Source organism: Hyaena hyaena, unplaced genomic scaffold (assembly GCF_003009895.1).
Source record: "Hyaena hyaena isolate Hyena2069 unplaced genomic scaffold, ASM300989v1 scaffold_143, whole genome shotgun sequence".
Lineage (NCBI taxonomy): Eukaryota > Metazoa > Chordata > Mammalia > Carnivora > Hyaenidae > Hyaena > Hyaena hyaena.
Window position 1 is genome coordinate 3,336,687 of NW_024080775.1, and position 15,285 is coordinate 3,351,971.

Below are 15,285 nucleotides of genomic sequence, written 5' to 3' on the forward strand. Positions count from 1 at the left end.
ACTCTGTTCCTCCCCATGTCGTCTCTTTCCTGGACTCACTCACCTGTAAAAGGTGGGTAATAATTGCAGGGGCTGCAAGAAATAATTCCTGGGACTGTAGTGAGAATTAGTGCTGTGGTAAGAATGCAACATACTTGGCACACAGTATATATGCTCAATAAATATTAACTCTTATTATTTGCCTTTCCTCTGTCTGCTCCCCTGTCTGCTTAGCCTGTGTCATAAAAAAATGTTTAGAATAGGGAAGAACTGAAGTAGTAGACTGAAGACGGCAAAACCAAGTGACTATCAGGGATTTCATATGGTTGAACCTAACAAGTGCTCTAAGGTCTGAACGCAGGAAATGCCCGCGAGTGTGGACAAGAAGGGAGGGTGGGGACTTGACTGAACCCAGAACACAGGAAACCATGTGACTTGTGCCCTGGATAAGGGAAAATTCAAAGCTCGGGAGGATGGAGGCTGCCCAAAGTCCAGCCTGTGTTCATCCTGTGGTGGCAGCACTGGCCGCCCTCTGTCCCTGCATCATGGGCCTGTGTCTGCTGGGGCTGCACAGGGCGTGGGAGTCCAGCCTCTGAAACACTCTCACCTCCAGACAGGACGTGGACTCCTGGAGCCTCAGACCACTTCCTCCTCTCCCCTCTGTGAATGACAAGCAGACATAAAGACATACAGGTGAAGGTGCCCTGGGATCTCTAAAGGAAAGCACTGCCCCACTAGGGATGGATTCCCTCCAGCTGCCTGCCTCCCTGACACTAAACCTCACAGGGCAGTGTAGGCTCAGATGATATCCCTGCTTGGGTTTCTTTCTCAGTTCCCTTCTTTCTCCAAGGGAGCAGAATCAGTGAGTCACACACTACCCTCTGTGTGTGTTGGGTGCTGGGGAGACCCAGAGGGAGGAGCAGGGACCCTGTCTCGTGGGGGCTCCAGGCAGCTGGTGAGATGAAGCTGAGAGCCAAGACAGAGAAGCACAGCGCTCTGGGCGCTCCCTCAGCACATGGTTGTGAGCTGAGTTGTTCAAGGGCAACTGGACCAGGCCTCGTGACTCGGATGATGGGAGACAGGCAATGACCAAAAGAGGGAATATGGAGGAAGACGCAGAACTCCAGAAGGTTTCCTAGGAGACAAGGAGAATGATACTCATTTATTTAGGAAGGATCAGGAAAATGGAGAGGAGAGGATCAGATAAGTCAGCAATCTCAGTAAAGGCCTGATCTTGGGGTAGGGAGTGTGAACCTTAGAGACAGGAGGGGAAGTGTAGAGGTGTGTGTGTTGTGGGGTGGGGGATAAATGTGTGTTAGGGGGGCAGAGGGATGGAGGAGGCAGAATCTGCTGGATGTGGAGCAGGAATGTAAAATGTCCCATGGTTGTAGCTCCACGGAGACCCTGGGCTGGCTGGGCAAGATGCCGGGAAGGTAGGCTGACGTCGCTGGCCTTGATGTGTCCTCACAGGCTGTGAGGCTGACTGAGCCTAGACGGCATAGGCTAGTAAGCCACGGCTGGGGGGAGACAGTGGCCGGGGCCTAGACAGGGGAGGAAGCCCCTGGGGTCATGAGACAGAAAGAGGGAAACAGAGACAGGACTGGGGGTACGGAAGGGTTATGGGAAGACGGGCTTTGAGAACATTATCCTGGCTATCCCCCCACATGGCTACCTTCCGTGGACTGAATTCTGTGTTTTGAAGCTCAAAGAACTGAAATCAATGATCTGGTTTAGCTTTTCACCTTCAGAGGGTAAGGGATAACTTTCCACTTCGCAGATGAGGCCTCAACTTGGCCAAGCTCTCCTGGGCAGAACATGCTGAGAAGGGCCCCAGGAGGCAGGTCTTTTGCCCTCTGGGGAGTAACTTCTCCCTCACACAACAGGCCCCCAGCCTGGCTGCTTCCCAGGGCAGAGCCTCCAGGAGGGGGCACCACCGTGCAGCCATTTGATTCTTTCCTCTGCCCTTCCCAGCTCTGTGACTTGAGGCAAGTTACTTAACTTCTCTATGCCTGAGTTTCTATCTGTAAAATAGCAGCACTAATATCTGCTTCTGTAGCTTGTTAAGAGGATAAAATGAGATTTATGTAAAAGAACTGTGTACAGGTGTAAAGATGTATAAATCCAACTGTTTAGGCTCTTTAAACCATACTCATCTTCTTCCTTGATATCTTCTTAGCTTATTCTCTCCAGTCCTGCTAAACATATCCACCTCCTGTCTCCCAGACTTTTTGCACCCCCAGCCTCTAAATCTGTCGTTTCCTTCCCTCTGATCTTACTTTTTATTCTCCATCTCTGTTTCCATCCTCCTTCCCATAGATACCTCAGCACTCCAAGTTTCTAGATACATTCTATTAATTTCTATATAATATAACTTATATTAACTTTTTACTTTCTCTTTCCCTTTCTCTTTCCTTTTCCTTCTCTCTCTCTTCCTTCCTCTTCCATACCTTCCTTCTTTCTTTCCTTCTTCTTTCCTTCCTTTCTCCCCGCTTCTTTCCTTCTTTTCCTTCCTTCCTTCCTTCCTTCCTTCCTACCTTCCCTCCCCCACCCCAGGATTTCTTGTCCTGTGTGCCTCTCTTCTCACATCCCAGAGAATAACCCTTGTCTTCTCCTTCCTTGGGATGCTTTCCTTCCCCCTTCCCCCGGGCTGGGTTCACAGGGGGAGTCGAAGAATGGATATGGAGAGGTTCAAAGAGTTTGAAATCCAACAGTAGAGGGAGGCCTTGTGGGAGCAGATAGCAAACTAGGTGTCTGCATGTGGGGTGCTTACCTACAAAGTTTGGAATATTTCTTCACAATGTTTGCCATGACTGGGGAAGAGAAACAGTTATCTCCCTCTTAGAGCTAAGGGTTAGAGAGACTATATTTTGTTCCCTGATGTGCAACACATTATCAGCAGGTCAGTCCCACAGGAAAAGAAATAGCAGTTAAGAGAAGGCTTTCCTTTTCCTATTTGGATCTCCTTTGTGTGTGTCTGCATCTAGTATTTACCAACTCTGGCTATAATGAAATCTTTGCTAGAGTATTCTGAATTTATTTTGTAGAAATTAAGTCTGTCTCTTTAGAGGAGGCAGTTTCTAAAGTCCAGATTCTGGTTATGTGTGTTTCTATAAAGGATGTATGTACAGGGTGGAGGGCAATGGTAAAGGGTGGTTTGGAGAAGAAAAGAACTTGGCAGAGAAATTTCAGCTCTTGCTTTTAATTGCATGCAAGTTCTGGATATTCTTAACCTCCTTAAATGTCTAAGTGTCCATAGGGGTGGGATGGACCTGGTGGATTTTGCTCCCTAGTCTTCTCTGCAGGACTTCTGTAGCAAGTTCCCTCTTCCCCCTCCTCTCCCTCCTGCTGCTAAGGAGACTCCTAGGGCTCTGGCCTCTAGAACCTTCAAATGTGGCTGGCAGGGATGGGGGCCGGGAGAACAATTCCCCTTTAGATTGCTTGAATAAATGTTGTTAGGGTCTCCCCAGGTCCTGAGAGGAGCTGGGGGGCTAGACTTTGCAGAGCCCCAAGGAAGCCTGGGGGTAAAAGGCAGGGTCCAGCCTGTCACACTAGTCTTAGGTCTTCACACACCTGTCTGGTTGCTTCACTGCTCTCCCTTAAACCTAGATTCAAGCATGTACACTGGCCTCAAGATCTCTATTCTCTGCCTCAGTTTCTCCTTTTGTGGGTTGCACGTATATTTCTGGGGGCCCTTTAGTGGAGAGCTGCTTGAAGTCATTAATGGTGATGCTCAGAAGGTGTCTGTGTTGTTGACCCCACATTAATAGACAGTCACTAGTATCTTATTTTGCTTATACTTTGCATGGTGCTTAAGTAGCTCTCAATGCAGACATAGTCCCAGTCCTTACCCTCTCCTCCCTCTTCACCATGTGACCCCTAACCAGTCTGTCCACAGCACTTTCTCCAGAGCTTGTCAGGCTCTCTTGCCCACATGCCTCTGTTTCTCTCTGCCCTTGGCCCCTGCTCTCTCCCTTGCACTGGTTGTGCCAGGCTGCATTAACTCTGAGAAACTTAGGACTGAGTTTCAGAAGTCTTTTGATTGCTGCATTTTGGGGTAGAGTGTAGGGTAGGAGTTTTCATATCCATGTATGGGCCTCTGGGTTCCCCAAGTTGGCACTGGAAGGGAGCCTGGGGCAGCTATGGCAGCAACTTCACCCTGTCAGCTTTCTGGGCACATCTACCACCAGCAGCACCTGAGAGGGGACCAGGCTCAGCCAAGACCAGGTGAGATGGAAGAGGATCATAAGGCAAATATATGTCCCCCTCCCTGGCCTGGGTCCCTCCTCCTGGTCCCCACCTGCCTCCTCTCTCTTTGCCTTGCTTCCTCTGCTCCTTCCTGCAGCCCTGTCTTCCTTCCAACTTTGCCTCCTTCAACTTCATCTCTGTCAGGCAGATCTCTCCTTCTGTCTGTCTGTCTGTCTGTTTGACTCCAAGTATTTTGTGGTTTGAGATTTTCCAGGACTGAGTCTGCCACCAGCTCTTCCTTCTGTCTGTCTCTCTCCCTGTTTCCCTTCTCAGTCTCTGAGGGTCTCTCTTCCCATCACATCATGTGAGTTTCACCCTGTGTGCCTTTCGGTTTCTCCTCACACATCTCCTCCCGTCTGTCTCCTTTTGCTGCCTCCCCTGTTTCCTCTCTTGCCCTCACTTCCATCTCATTTCCTGTTTCTCTCTATTTTTTAAAATTTATTTTGAGAGAGGGGCAGCTTAGGGACAGGGAGACAGAATATCAAGCAGACTGTGTGCTATCAGCGCAGAGCCCATTGTGGGGCTCAAATTCAGGAGCCCTGTGATCATGACACTGAGCTGAAGACAGGCCACCAGGCACTGCTCCCTTGCTTCTCTTAGCTCTCTTTTAGTCCCTTCCCCTGTCTCTGGCTCAAAGCCCTCCTTCATCTTCTCTTCCCTCCTCCCACCCCTTAAGGTTCAGTCACTTCATGTGAAATCACTTGGATGGGCTCTGACAGCCAGGTCCCCTATTCTGTACCCTGTCCTCCAGGAGGGACTTACGGCCCCAATTCTGCATCCTCTGTATTCCCCCAGCCCTGAGCCAGTTCTTTTCCTTACCTGGTGATTGTCAGGGGGCCCTGATATTTCAGTTGCCCCCTCCCCTACTTTCAACCTAGCACGTAGTGAACAGTGCAGGGAGAAGGGAAAAATTGCTCTTGGGACCAGATGCTCTTGAGACCCTCCACCCACACCTGCCCTTCTCTCCCTCAAGCAGTTGCACATCTGGGAAAATCCCAGCTTGAAGCAGGGGAAGACAGCCTAGGACTGTTAGAACAGGCACAAATCAAACACCCAGATGCCCCTCCTCTGTTGTTCGATCATTACAGCCATCATTCCAATTCCTGCCTGTCTCCTTTGCCTCTAGGAATTTTGGCTCTATAGTCCTGGTTGGACCAATAACCTACCACTCAGCATAGCACCTGTAACAGAAGAGGTGCTCAGTTAGTGCCATTGGTCCATGACTACTGGAGATGTGTTAGACCAGGGTCAATGTGATTTTTAGGTTTTCCTTCTTTCTTTCCTTCCTTAGGTTCTTCCTAAGATCTGGAGCAATTCTTTTTGCTCCAATTTCAATGCTGTGTCTGACTATAGTTGGTATAGACTCTGTCCCTCTTAGGTATGTGCCACTACCCTTCTCTCCCCTCCCTCCAACTCCACCCCAGTCTTTAAGAAACCTAGAGTTTAGAGGCGTCTTAGCAGTATCAAGCAAAGGAGGTGGTGCCTCTTTCCTGGCAGACCATAGCTTCTTGGGCCCATTACTCCTACATTCAGCCTTAGGTCTCTAAGTAGGCTCCACCTTCTCCATCTCTGAGAAGTCTTGCCTTTATGTGAAGATTCACTTTCTGGGAAGGAAGAGGACCCACCCTTTGGTCACTAGTTCAGAGTCTTGGAAGCCCTATGTTTCGAAGATCTAGAGCTGGAAGCTCTCTAGTCAGGAACTGTCTTTTACTTTACTTACTCCAGCACAATGGTCAATGCATATTCAGTTAGAATATGCTATGAATGCTGAATGACTGTCTCAGGAAATCCCTCGTGGTGAAGCTTAAGCCAGTTTCCTTTAGTTTTATTTCTGGAGTGATGGGAAATATAGGAGATGGGTTGGGAATGGGTGGTGCTGGTAGAGAAACCTGATAGGAGATTCTGTGAGAGGGGGCTGGAGGGGTGCTTCTATCCTTGTTTACAGAACTCCTGAGTCTGTAATCTATAGCTGGATCTAAAACTGGCTCCCAAGTCACCACAATCTGGTCTCCATCTGGTTCCTCACACTCTCCTTCTTACAACTAGGACCTCCCCCATATCCAGGACCTTGAAAGGTTTATTTACTTCTGAATTCAGATCTTGCTGCCAAAAGTTTCCAACAAAGTCCCATTTCAGCCCTCAGTCCACCTCCTCACTCAGTCAGGATCCCAGTAGTCTTCCATCGCCCAGCTCCAGCTTTCCTCCAGGGCTGCTTCTAAGCCGCCTCCTTTACCCTTTCCCACCTTTTGGATGCCCTTTTTCCCTGTAGTCCCAACTCCCTGAGGCCCAGCCTTCCTATCTCTCACCCTCCCAAGGGCTCCTCCTCCCAATGGCCCCACCTCCTGGAACGCCCTGCCTCTCTAGGGCCTCAACTCCATGAGGGTACTATCTAAACTCCACTTCAATTCCTGACTCTGCTGGGCCAAGCCCCTTACTTGTCTCTGGGTTGACTTGCACTTTCTTCTCAGGCCTCTCTCCTCTGAGGGAGGAAAAGTACATGAGTAAGTGGTTTCTCCTGTTTGTAGAGTTGAATGAAAACTGAGACTGGGCCAGAGAGCGGGAAGGCTGGGCTTGGATCATAGCTGGCTGTGGAAGCCCTGTGGCGTGTGAATAGAAGGTATTTCATGGCACCAAAGCTGGACTTTGAATGGCATAGAGCAAAGGCCTTGTGAGTTTGGGAAGGACAGGTAAGTTTGAGGGGTCAGAGTGATTTTCAGGCCTACATTCTGTTCTCCTCCTGAGCAGAAAGGTTCTCAGCTCTGCTGAGGAAAATATGAATTAGGGGAAGTTATTGCTTGGCATTTCTCCTCCAGCATCCTTTCCATCTCTTTGCCTTTTCCTCCTTCCTGGCCTGTCCTTTCTGACCTGGTGTAGAGCTTGCTTTACTCATCTTTGTCTTTCCCACAGGGCCCAGCACATAGTATGCTTAGACATGTTCTTTGAATGAAGATTCTTCCACCTGGCTCTGCTGCCTCCTTCATGTTTGCTACACTTTCTCACTGGAGATTCTGAGAGTCTCTGTGTCATATCTTCTTAGGGAGGACATTGGTGTGGACTTGGCAGAATGGCAGGTTCAGTTTGATAAGGTGGCTCCCCGTCACCAGAGAGGAGCTAGATATCTAATTTAAGAGCTGTTAAGGGTATCTCCCTGCCTTTCTTATCTAATTTTAAAAAGTAGTGGTGGGTATTGATTAATATGCCAGCTGAAGCTGTAGGAGGCAAGATTACCAAGTTCCCCTGGGGTGTGGCTGCCCAGTGGTCTTTAAAACACTGGGTCTTCAAGAGGAAGGTTGTTGTTACCACAAAACATATTTACAACCCTATAGGTCCCTGGAGTCTTAAACTGTTCTCCACCCTTCCACCCTCCCAACCACCTTGTACGCTATGGGCTGTACCCCAACACTAGAAGCCCATACAACACGCATCCACCCTTGACGTCTGTTTTATTGACTATATGTGACAAATGTTTATTTCTAGGTTGTCTTTCTCTTGCCCTCTTGCCCGTTAGCAGTTCTTGAGCAACTTCTCTCCATTATCAATTGAAAGTGTTATGTGCTTCCAGAAGTCAGATTCATTTTAACCTTAGTTTAAGCAAAGTCATGTAGAAAGGCCAATTTCCTTCACCAAGTGTATCCCAAATTGATATGATTTTTGGATTGTATTCTTTTGGGTTATCCTCCCCCACCCCACTTTTTGTATTATTGCAGAAATCTCAAGGTAGAGAAGGGATTAAAATGAATTAAGAAAGAGGGATAAAGAGTATCCCTTAAAAAGTGGTCTCAGTGGATATTTATTGTATATTCTGCCTGAGCTGGGGTGAAGCAGATGGGTCTTGGGGGAGAAGTCATATGGATCTATATTTGGATAAGAACCCAGGAACTTTAAGGCATGACATAACTTCCATCTGACTCAGATGATCTGGTATCTTTCCTACAAGAAAACAAAGCAAAACAAATTAACTTTACAAGGGAGCACATGGCAGTGTGGAGCAGCTACTGAAGGCTATGAGAGGAACCAAACACAGTGTGTTGAGAGAGGACAGAGAGAAAGACACAGCTGAGTACTTACAAGTAAGGGAGGGTAGAAGGACACATTCAAAGATATGAAGTAAGATGACCAGAGAGAGGGTCGGCCTTCCCTAATCCACCTTGTGTGCAGTATATTACTAAGGGTGTATATTGGGGGGAGATACATGGGCTAGTAAAAGCGGAGACAGGGTCTAGTGATAGATGGGACACTGGATGGATTCCCAGATTCTATGCTCACAAGGATAGGAAGGATTTTCAGGGAAAAACAAAGCTGTTTAGCAAACCTTGGAAAAACTTGAGTATAGATCAGGGCTCTTCATAAACAAAGGCCATCCTATGTTACAGTTGCAGTTTGGAAAATAAGGTGAATAGTAGATTTCCTTCTACTGTTTTCTCCTGAGAATTTTTATCAGATGTTCTGTGTTGACAGGATTCAGAGTTGAGAAAACAGACTAGAGAATCATAGGGGGGAGTAGAGAAGAAATTGATTTTCACTGTTGACATCAATGTAACACATTACTTTCTAATCCCTTAATTGCACATCCTTCCTGACTTTTCCCAACTCTTCTTCTGACTCCTGTTTGGAAAATCTCATTATGTTTCTTCCTAGTAGCCAAAAGTCTCTAGAAGCCCTCTAGAAGCAGAATCTCAGGCTTTTATGATTTGTCAAGTTAATCACTTGTTTTGGTGTGACAGAAGTGTTAAGAATTTCCAAAACCGGACTCTGACTGAAACTACACCTGTAAATGTATTAGATCATGAATGAGAAATGTTGCATTTAACTCTGTCTTCTCTACAGTTATCCTAGAGGGAATAAGAAAAGGAACCATGTTCACAACCATCCCAGAATGATACTAGATCATATGGAGTTTATACAGCCTCTAGAAAAGCTCTGGCTATCTTACTGTTTACCCAAATAATGGTGCAATGATACTAATGTGGTGTGTACCTGTAGTAGGGACTCTATAGATATTGTGGGAATGAAACAAAAATGTTTTGGTCCTCACCTAAATAGAGTTTGGTCTACATTTGGCTGGATGGATTTGGTCTACATACAGTTGGTCTGGCGTATGTTAGTCTGCACCAGGATGGGGGTTTCAGTAACTTGGAAGTCAGCCTCAGCCAGACTGGGATGGGCTTTGAGTGCTGTAAGGTTGGAGGTGGCATGGTAGGTAGATGAGTTGGAGAAGGTGGCTGTGTTTCTTCTTGGTCTAATGAGCAGACAGTGGGAACTGCCATGCCTTCAGCTTCAAGTCTGAGTTCCACATAGTAATAATTACTTGCAGAATTAGGGTCTGTAGCCTCATTGAGAGAACATAAAGCAAGTTGTACCTTAAGGAGTTTTTATTTTAGAAAGGGAGACAAAGGCTTCTTGCAAGATTCAAACAGAATGGGGTACAAGGTAAGATCATAGTTGGGAGGATGCCTGATAAGTAATCTGTTTGGTGACGTTGTTCTCAGAAGACTCCTAGGAGATAAGTTTGGATATTTATTTTCTTTACCATGAGCTGGATATGGTTACCTCAGCTTTCTTTCCAAGCTTTCAGGGAGGCTATCTTCCCTTGACTTCTCTTTGCCTTTGTCTCCACAGACCAAGACAGAGATTTGTTTTATTATTATTTTTAATTATTCTTATATGTTAATATCTAGGTCTGTACTACAATCTGTAGCAAATATTTAACTGGTTCTGTCTAGTTCAGAAAACTGGATTTACTAGCTCAAATTGTGGTGTAGTTTGTTTTGTGTTTTTTGTGGGGGGCATTGAAGGAAGGCCTTAAAGTGGTTCTGTGTTTTGGATCATACACAAACCTCAAGATGCAGCTTGAATTCATGTTTTCCTGGGAAACAGTTACACACGATGCTAATATAGGCTAATTCCCCTTCTTCTGTGCTGCCTTGTCAAGCTGACCCAGGGTGCACATTAGGTCATCCACAATCTTGCCACACTGGGAAATGAAGTTTATACTACTCTTATCTTCCATCAATTATGAATCCACATGAGATACTGACATGCACTTGCCTTGAGAGTTCATTTATCATTTAGGAATATCCTTCCTGGTTTATAGTTTATGTATCTTTTATTTATTTTGGCAGGTGGGAAGGTGTTCATGAACTGCTCTTTGGGTTATGTTTCCAGAGAGGGGAATTCTGTATTTGCCACCATTGTCTTGCACTGTGTGAAACTGAGTGTGTAATGATTTGGGGGTAATGGTGGTGGTATTGATAATTTAGGAGGGAGAAAAATATCAATTTCTCTTGAGTTCTTTTGCACAAAGAAGTACTGTGGTGTCTGAATTCTCTAATTTTGAATTTGCCTTTATATTCATTTATACTTAATTGAAATCTGATCTTTAATATAATGAATCTAGTCTTTCTAAGTCAGAAATTTGTTGTGGTTTTGGGGTGCCTGGGTGGTTAAGCGTCCGACTTTCGCTTAGGTCATGATCTTACGGTTCGTGGGTTCGAGCCCTGCGTCGGGCTCTGTGCTGACTGCTAGCTCAGAGCCTGGAGCCTGTTTCAGTCTGTGACTCCCTCTTTCTCTGACCCTCCCCTGCTCACGCTGTCTCTCTCTCCTAGAAATAAACAAAAACCTTAAAAATTTCTTAAAAAAAAAAAAAAGAAATTTGTTGTGGTTTCTACTTGAAAGACCTTCCAATTTCTCACATTAAACAAAACCCAAAGTACATTGACCCCATGTGAGTAGTTATATAGAGACAATGCAGGAAAAGTGCTAGCAAACAGAGAAAATTCTTTTCTCTGGGAGTTTATAGTATAAGTGCATTCCATGTATACTTCCCTATACTCCTAAAGCAAGTGAAATCCTATTACTCATACCATCTAATCATTTTACTATTGTCCCACTCCTCCCATCTGCAATCCAGACTTGAATGTAGTTATTACACTTTGAGTATTGTGTCATGTTGCCTAATGCAAAGACATTAGGTCACTTATTTTCCAAATAAGTGGAAGTAACAAAACACCTTGTTGTCCACTGTTCCATTGTCACACATCAAGGAGATAAGACTAGAACAAATCATAAATGTCACAGATAATGCACTTTGTCTCAGCCAACTTGAGTTACTTCCTTTGTACTTTCACTTCGTTGTGGTAAAGGAAACTTGGACCTCAGTTCTCATCTCAAATCTCTGACAGATCTCTGACATCACCAAACTGGGCTGTAAATCCTGGAGTACTTCCTTGGATGTGATAGTTAATACTCTGTGCCTCAGGCTTGAGCTGGAAAAAGAGAGGCAAACTGAAAGTGCCATCAGGAATAGATCTACTTCTTGACTCCACTTCACTACCTACTTCTTCTGGGGTACTAATAACTGGGTGTCCTGGTATACTACTAAATGGGTGCCCTACAAGGGAAAAGTTTTGGGCCAGTGAGTTATGCCACTGGGCATTAATGAGGGGATGGCAGGGGGCAAGAAGAGCATACTAGAGAGATCAGATATTTATTTGTAAGTGTGACCAGAGAAAGTTCCAGAAGGGTCATGTGAACAAGGTTTGGAGAGAAGATGTTCTAGGCAGAGAGGGACAGTTTGTGTGAGGGCTGATGATGCCAGCAAGATGTGTATGTTTTGGGAAATATTTATCTGGTTCATGCAGGAGCCACAGAACTGTTAATAGTGGGAGGAGGTGGTAGAAGAACAGTGAAAAAAAAATAAAATCTTAGAAGTTTGTATTTAATGGAGAGGAGAAAACTAGAGGTCTGGTTGAGAATATGAGTGTATGCATTTGTTCATGTATGTGTGTCTTTTTAAGACTCGAGGAATGTGTCATTTTTCAGAAGGAGGGTAGAGAGCACTCACACTTTAGTTATCTGCTGTAATGTAATGATCAGGAAGAATGTGATGTATGGCTTTATCCTGCTTCAAGGGCACTCTCTGATGGCTGCTGGGTGAATCTAAGTGAGACCTGAGAGGATCCCATTATTCACAGTTATCAATTTTATGGACCAGGAGGGGGACCAGGGAGTATGACAGGAGGCTTGCCCTGGATATGCAGTATTTGCAAACCATAAGAACCTACTAAATAGATGTCTAGTGTGGACAAAGTACAAAGTGTCTTATGATTTCATGTCAGCTCATTTGCACTGAGTGCTAAGTTGGTGATCCCAAAATATCAGAAACCAATGATTTCAGTTGAATTCTCATAGAAATGTTCCAAATTTTTATGCAATTTCCGTGAATAAAGTAAGGACAGTGCTTTGTCAATCCATTTGTTTCTGGATATATTTGGGGTTTTCTTCTTTAGAGACTTAATTGAAAGGCATTCTGTTGTCTTCTCTGCTGATAATCTTATGCTAACAGCATGTTCATAATATATAATGAGGAGATTGAAAATAGACAAGTCTGTACTGATACCTGATGCAAACTGGTCTTTGTGCTTATTTCCCTGGATGATTAAAAAAATTAATGCATTAGGTGCTGTGAGCTCAGAGCTGTTCATAGGCATAGGTCACAATGGGAACACTAATGTCCTTTTTTAGTTTTAGGAGGGCATCTTATATTTGGAATCTAGAGATCTGTTATTTTATTCTTCCACTAAACCAAGCAAAAGGAGATGGTATAAAGTTGTGGGCAGCAACTGTAGCTAGTTGTAAAATTATGTGATGAGAACTATTGGAGTAGCTATAAGGATGCTTTTGAATGTTTCTTGGCATCTAAAAGGATAGTGCTGAGGCATTTTGGCTCTAGAGTATGTTCAGATTTTAGCAAGACAAGGTTTAGTTGGAGATTTAAGATGGATTGGTCCAGTACTTCTAGCTCTTGCCCATCAGTATGGATTTGGGAGGGCAGGGAGGTGATTGGCAGTGGATAATCTGGGCACAAATATAAGAACTGGCTCAACGAAATAAGTCAGGCAGAGAAGGACAAATACCATATGTTTGCACGTATAGAAGGATTAGGAGGAACTTAACGGAGGACCAAGGGGGAGAAGAAGGGGGGAAATAGTGGGGGAGAGGGAGAGAGGCAAACCATGAGAGACTCTTGAATGCTGACAAAAACTGAGGACTGATGGGTGGGGGTCAGGGGGGAGATGGGCATGGAGGAGGGCACTTGTAGGGGTGAGCACTGGGTGTTATATGGAAACCAACTTGACAATAAACTATTTGTAAAAAAAAAAAAAGAAAGAAAGAAAGCAAAATGAAATTAAAAAAATAAAAAAAAAAAACTGGTTCAAAACTCCTTTAATATCCATTCCCTAGGGACTTGTCCCTTTGTGGAGGTAGGATGCTGCAGTAGAAAGAACATGGTCTTTGACCCTTTCTCACAAAATATACAAAAATAAACTCAAAATGGATAAAAGACCTAAATGTAAGACCGGAAACTATCAAAATCCTAGAGGATAAAACAGGCAGTAACTTCTTTGACCTTGGCTGCAGCAACTTTTTACTAGACATGTCCTTGAAGGTAAGGGAAACAAAAGGAAAATGAACTATTGGGACTTCATGAAGATAAAGGTTTCTGCAGAGTGAAGAAATAATCAACAAAACTAAGAGGCAACTGAATGAATGGGAGAAGATATTTGTAAATGGCATATCAGATAAAGGGTTAGTATCCAAAATCTGTAAAGAACTTATTAAACTCAAATCCCAACAAACAAACAACCGAGACAGTGGCGGGAGGTGGAACACTTCCCTCCTCGGGCAATGGGAGGTAGGACACCTTCCTTGGTGGCCGCAGCATGGTCTCCACTCCTTCCACCCTCCTGGAGGCTGCTGACCAGGCCTGGCTGGATAGGCAGCCAAGTGGGGCTGGCCTTACCTGCCCCACGCGGTGCTGCATTTGGCCAGGATCCCCTGCGACTTGGGGAGGAGTTTCTGCTGCCGCCAGACAGGCTGCAAGTCCCTGGGAAAGTGAAAGGGGGGCAGGGAGCATGGGGGAGGCTTCAGAGGGGTGACCATAGGGCTACTTCAAGGAACAAACCAAATCACACATGGTGGAGAGTCCAAAACATCACTATGAGTAGGGAAATAAAATAACCAAAGTTACAACATGAGAGACCATGCGGTTTTAAGGGACACCCATAAAAGAACACTTCCTGAATGGCCAGGCCCTGGACAGTGTATGAGCCTCCTTTAATATAGCAGTACTTGCAGGTGCAGAGCACATAGCAAGCCTTTAAAACTTACAAGGGACAGAAAACTAGCCAAAATTATGAAACGGAAGAACTGTCCTCAAAAGAAATTCCAGGAAGAAATGACAGCTAAAGATTTGATCAAAACAGATAAAAGCAACATAACTGAACAAGAATTTAGAAAAACAGTCATAAAATCAATCATTGAGTTTGAAAAAGGCATAGAAGACAGAAGAGATGCTACTGCTGCAGAAATCATGGATCTCTTTATGTTATGATGAATTTAAAAAATACTATAAATGAGGTGCATCATAAAATGGAGGTGGCCACTGCACGAATTCAAGAGGCAGAGAGGAGAATAGGTGAATTAGAAGGTATAATTATAGAAAAAGGGGAAGCTGAGAAAAAAAGAGAGATAAATTGATCCAGGAGCATGAAAGGAGAATTCGAGAACTGAGTGATGCAATCCAACGGAAAAATACCCATATCATAGGAATTCCAGAAAAAGAAGACAGACAGAAAGAGATGGGCAAAGGGGTACTTGAACAAATTATAGCCAAGAACTTCCCCAACTTGGGGAAGGAAACAGACATTGAAATCCAAGAGGCACTGAGAACTCCCCTCAGACGTAACTTGAATCGATCCTCTGCATGACATATCATGGTGAAACTGGCAAAATATAAGGACAGAGAGAATTCTGAAAGCAGCTGGGGATACACGGGCCTTAACATACAAAGGTAGACACATAAAGGTAGTAGCAGACCTATCTACTGAAACTTGGCAGGCCAGAAGGGAAGGGCAGGAAATCTTCAATGTGATGAACAGGAAAAATATGCAGCCAAGAATCCTTTATCCAGCAAGCCTGTCATTCAGAATAAAAGGAGAGATAAAGGTTTTCCCAAACAAACAAAAACTGAAGGATTTCATCACCACTAAACCAACCCTA